The sequence below is a fragment of the Dreissena polymorpha genome, chromosome 1 (genome assembly GCF_020536995.1).
Source record: "Dreissena polymorpha isolate Duluth1 chromosome 1, UMN_Dpol_1.0, whole genome shotgun sequence".
NCBI lineage: Eukaryota > Metazoa > Mollusca > Bivalvia > Myida > Dreissenidae > Dreissena > Dreissena polymorpha.
In genome coordinates this window covers 34,640,424-34,646,716 of record NC_068355.1, presented here as the reverse complement: position 1 = coordinate 34,646,716, position 6,293 = coordinate 34,640,424, and positions in this window count along the sequence as shown.

Genomic DNA, 6,293 nt, shown 5'->3' with positions numbered 1-6,293 from the left:
CTTCCGTAAAAATACTCTACATCAATATAATATGTTTGCAGTCTTCACGCTAAATATTTAAGACCAATAGCCCTTCGGGCTTATCAGATAAAAAAAATAATAGCCCGAAAACATTTTCAATAGCCCGAAAAGGTCAACATAAAAGTTATGACTTTTTTGGCCAGGAACAAAAAAAATTCCTTTTCCAATCAGAAACAACTACTTCTAATGAGTACAACATGTATTATTCGTGTTTGAAAGCAACAGCAAAGGCATGCTCCGCTGACATCTCCATATCTCAATGTTTCAGATTGCATCATTGGTCACAATTTCCTCTGGACAGGTGTCCTAAATGGTCATTTTTTTCAGGACATTTGTCCTAAATCATAAAAAAAAAATCTAAGAGAGTTGTAAGCGCCCCGAGCCCTAACTAATTGTATTTTTTAGTCTTTCTAGTTGCAATTTCTGGTGAATACAATGCGAAATTTTATATATCATACCATTTGTATCACCGCATGTGTATTCGTCATACAATAGAAATGTTCATAAAGAACGTTGAAAATAGTCGACAACAATACTGTATCCGAACACGACAGTCCGAAAAAATGTATGTGTTTTGCACATAAAATAAAATGTGCATATCGTTAGATTCCAAAAAATGAAAACCATTTACCTAGGAAATACGTAATAAATATATAATTTTGTTAACATATTGCTTAACTATATGCAACTGCAGTGCTTTATTTTGCTAATCGATCAATTTTTCATTTGCAACCTTTCGCTGACTCGTACGATTTTCGAAAAGTAGCGAAGATTTTGTGTCAGTTACCGATCATGTCCGCGCTATCCGCTAACCACTCAAAAACTGCCAATAAAATCGTCCATGTCCGGAGTCTATGTAAGAGTGGAACACAGACGTGTGATTGGCTAACGACTTGTACCGACTTCTTCCATTGATTATTTTTTTAACACAAAGTGGCTGACCGGTGTTGATGTATTTTTTTCACTTTGTTGACAATTTTAAGCTCAAATATTTAATCGACCGATCGGGCTATTTAAAATGCATTTATTATCGACCGACCGTCCCAAGAATCGACTCGGGCTTCGGGCTTATAGTCTAATTCGAAGACTGATGTTTGTGATTTTGTAATATCTTCAATACCATTTACGTAGTTGTTCACAAACAAATGGAACTAATAACTACAAATGAAATAGTATATGTACTGAGGTACCAGTAAACCTATTGTAAATACATGTAAATTTAAGAAATTGAAGAGGTGTGATCACAAAGAAGCCACAGGGGGCCAAAGTACGTTGATAGACTCTGGAAAAGTGACATGCATAACTTAGTGACAAATCTTTAAAAACAGACATACATGTAATAATACACACACACTTAGTATTGCTAGTGGGACTTTTCAACACAAAATATGTATAAAAACCGTTTTTTAGCTCATCTATTTAAAAAAAAATAATTATGAGCTATTGTCATCACCTTGACGTCGGCGTCGGCGTTGACGTCGGCGTCCGGTTAAGTTTTGCGTTTAGGTCCACTTTTCTCAGAAAGTATCAATGCTATTGCATTCAAACTTGGTACACTTACTTACTATCATGAGGGGACTGGGCAGGCAAAGTTAGATAACTCTGGCGTGCATTTTGACAGAATTATGTGCCCTTTTTATAATTGAAAATTTTGGTTAAGTTTTGTGTTTAGGTCCATTTTATTCCTTAAGTATCAAAGCTATTGCTTTCATACTTGCAACACTTACTAACTATCATAAGGGGACTGTGCAGGCAAAGTAATGTAACTCTGACTGGCATTTTGACAGAATTACAGTGTCCGACAAATCCATTGCCCGGAGCCCGGGGGCTACCGAAATTTTTCATTGGGCTACTTAATTTTTCCAGCTGACGCCCGCCGGGCTACTGTAAATCTATAAGAGCGGTAGCCCGGTTAATTGACAGACATACGTAGAATAAACACGCTGACCATGTGTTTGTACACTGTGTATTGCAATCAATTATCTATTCAGTCACCGATCACTTGCGGTAATGTCGTAAACAGTAACAATGTATTATAATCATCCAATCAGAATCAACATTTGTCATCTGCTAATAATATCATGAGAGCCGGTTAGATAGTTGGCGCACATGATGCAACATCATTTCGCAGTTTGGAATTCTTTGTGAACCGCAACAATGAGTAATAGCGACAACGTTTTTGATGTCGTTAATTATCCAAGGACGCCAAACATTAAATAAATAAGAACAATAGCGGATTCTTCAAAACTGTACGAAACCGAAAATGAATATTAATAACAAAGGTGTGAACGTGGTTAACGCCTGCTAATTAGTTTGCATAGTCAATTAATAATTGGATTAATCGACTGTTGATCAATATTCCCATATATGCCCGATTTATATTTTTTAAACCAAATTATGGGTGGGTAATAAAGACGATAAGAGTCATAAACACAAACGTTTGAAATTTTTAAAGTGTCAAATGAATTTCGGCATATGGGTCTATTTAAAGATATGATGAAATAAGCTACCAATCAGGACCGTTGTATTGCAACATGCGTAAATAACCTGCCACGGTCTGCATGCGTTGTGTACAGCTATTTAAGGTTACAAAATTCTACAGTTTATAAATGAATTTCTTTGTCCAGATAAAAAGCGCGCGAAAATTGGCGTGGGTGTATTTATTTGTAAATAAAAATTTCGTAGCGGGTACAACATTGAGATCATTTAATTTCCATTAAAAGTTTCGTTGTGAATTTCAACTAAAGTACTGATGTATCTCGCGAATTATTTGGCATTGACATTTCCTCTTAACCCTTTCCTTGACAGGTACGCGTTTCTACGACCCTATCGATTCCCTGTCAAATACGCGTATCTACGCCTGTATCGATTCCCTGTTATCTACGCATTTCTACTACCCTATCTATTACCTGATATATACGCGTTTTTACGAGGCACGATTTAATTTGCTATTTAAATGCTTAAAATGACGTTTTAAGTGTAACAGAAATGCATATACACATACGTTCATCATTTTTCTAAACTGTCGAGTAAACATCCGGTAATGTTGCTATTTAAAGTTATGATGCAATTATCGACCAATCAAGACGAGGGTTTATCATTTGACATGCGTAAATCAAGTTCCGGGATGTGCGCCCTTCGGGCAGTTCGTAATGTCCTAAAATAACTGCTATTCTCGAACCGTATTTAATTTGGACATTTTCCGAAAACGTATTTATAACTCGTTAAAAATGCCGCAAAAATAAACATGTTCCATAGGGATATAATATGATTTGGGTGTAAATCCATTTCATTCTTATTGTTGTTTGATTCCATTATATCGTAAATGTTTGTTTCCGAGATCATATACGAGAATTCCCTCGATATGTTTAATAGCATGTACACTCAAATGTTTTTACAAACGACACGTGCTTATCTAAAGTTTGTGTTTCGTAATGCACAGGATATTTGCTTATCGGTGCTTGAATGGGCAATAAAACAAAGACGCAGTCGGCGGTCTTCAATTTGCCTTTGAAATGACCAACATAATAATTAACCCTTCCTGTGCTGAATTGTTTTTTGAGGTTATATATCCCATTGCTGACTTGTTTAGGCTTGATTATGCTAAATTGACCTACTTCACTTGCATTTCATGTTACAATCGTTTTAACTGTCCAATTAATACACAATTTGCCATGTGAACTGGTCACACATTTTATTTGACAATTATCATACCGTATACACATTTGATCGATCTGTTGACATGGTTACCATAGAAACAACGATAAAAAACAGTTTTTTGTGTTTAAATCCTCTTTTATAACAATTTACATGGTCAGTTTCAATATGATTTCTGACAGGACATCTATATATACATCCACATATCATTCGTAATTTTGTTAAGTTCGGATATTGATAATACATATTAAGGACATTTCATAATATGGAAGACATAGTGAACAGATTCTACACAAAAAAAGGCCTTATAATGCTAAATTGACCTACTTCACTTGCATTACATGTTAGATTGGTTTTAACTGTCCAATTAATATACAATTTGCCATGTGAACTGGTCACACATTTTATTTGACAATAATCATACCGTATACACATTTGATCGATCTGTTGCCAAGGTTACCATAGAAACAACGATAAAAAACAGGTTTTTTGTGTTTAAATCCTCTTTATAACACTTCACATGGTCAGTTTCAATATGATTTCTAACAGGGCATCTATATATACATCCACATATCATTCGTAAGTTTGTTAAGTTCGGATATTGATAATACATATTAAAGACATTTCATAATAAAGAAGACATAGTGAACAGATTCTACAGCAAAAAAAGGCCTGATTATGCTAAGTTGACCTACTTCACTTGCATTACATGTTACATTGGTTTTAACTGTCCAATTAATACACATTTTGCCATGTGAACTGGTCACACATTTTGTTTGACAATAATCATACCGTATACATATTTGATTGATCTGTTGCCATGGTTACCATAGAAACAATGAAAAAAAAACAGTTTTTTTTGTGTTTTAATCATCTTTATAACACTTCACATGGTCAGTTTCAATCTTATTTCTAACAGGACATCTATACATACATCCACATATCATTAGTACTTATGTTAAGTTTGGATTTTGAATATTAAAGAAATTTCATAATATAGAAGACATAGTGAACAGATTCTACACCAAAAATGTACAAAGAACAATATACAAACAGTAACTTATAACTTAACTTTCTTTTCTGAAATAAACCATGGTCTGTACTTAAAATGCAGTTTTAAAGTCTTTATTCAAATTTGAGCATATCAATAATGTTATGAAAAACACAATTAGTTATTCCCATATCAAACGGAACATGTTCTTTTTTAAATATACATAAACATGTGGATTTTATAATACATTTTAGTATACACTTAAGTTTTTTTACAAAAATATAAACTTACATTTCATAAAACACTGTTTAACTTAACAATATTACAAATAATCTTGCAAAATTAAATAATATCATAAAACTGTGATAGTGTAATAGTACATTGTTATTACTAATTGAATTTAATTCCCCTTATCAAATCATAATAAGTGGGTGTTTCTTATATATATATTATATATATATGTTATATAAATATACATATAAATATATATATGAGTTGCATTCTGAGAAAACTGGGCTTAATGCATGTGCAGGCTGTCAAGCGGTCATACTTTTTCCTACTTTTTCCTACTATTTCCTACTTTTTCATCAGGATCCTACTTTTTCCTATTTTTTTTACCAAATCTTCCTACTATTCCTACTTTTTCATTTTCAATGGAGAATTTTTTTTTAAAGAGTTTATTTAGTTAACTTGCAGGATGAATGAATCTATGGCATGACTGTATCCCTGTTAATGTGCATTCATCTAGATGAGACCTGACAACCCATGCTGACTGTCTGCTAGCACCTCTTCAGGAGCATAAATATTTATTTCTTATGTAACTTTTAAAATTATTGACAAGTTTTTTTTTTAAGTAACAATAGTGCCTTGTTTACTTCCTTAGCATTTGTACACGGAAGACTTCACTACCTTACACAGTTCCCAGTGATGCAAGAGCTGAGGGAACCCATTATTTATTCCAGTTTTATTTTGTTTCCATTGACAACAATTTGATCAAACCTTATGCATGTTTACATGATATTGCTGTTTAGAATGTAGAACTATAGAGATACATGTATTGTATGAGTGGTTATGTAATATGGAATTTATTACACAAGTTATTGGAAAAAAGATAAAACTGATGCTTTGCCGAGTTTTCATCATTTACAAATATAATGTAATAAATTCTGTATTACATGACAACGGATATGATGTTCTATTGATATCATAGGTACATCATGTTTAGTAATTAAAGATAAATGCACAGAGCCTAAATGCCCTGATACATTTTAATGCTCCTGGTAGGGTGGCATATTGCAGTTGTACTGTCAGTCCGTTTGTCTGTCTGTCTGTATGTGTGTGTCCGTCCGAAAACTTTAATATGGGCCATAACTTTTGCAATATTGAAGATAGCAACTTGATTTTTGGCATGCATGTGTATCTCATGAAGCTGCACATTTTGAGTGGTGAAAGGTGAAGGTCATCCTTCAAGGTCAAAAGTTAAAAAATACAATCGAAGGGAAGTAATAAGCTTTAAAAGGGAGATAATTTCTAAACCTGCCAAATGATATATTGAAATTTTATTTCAAAGCTGCGCAATAGTGGGCATTGTGTTTCGGACAAACACAATTCTTGTCTAATGATG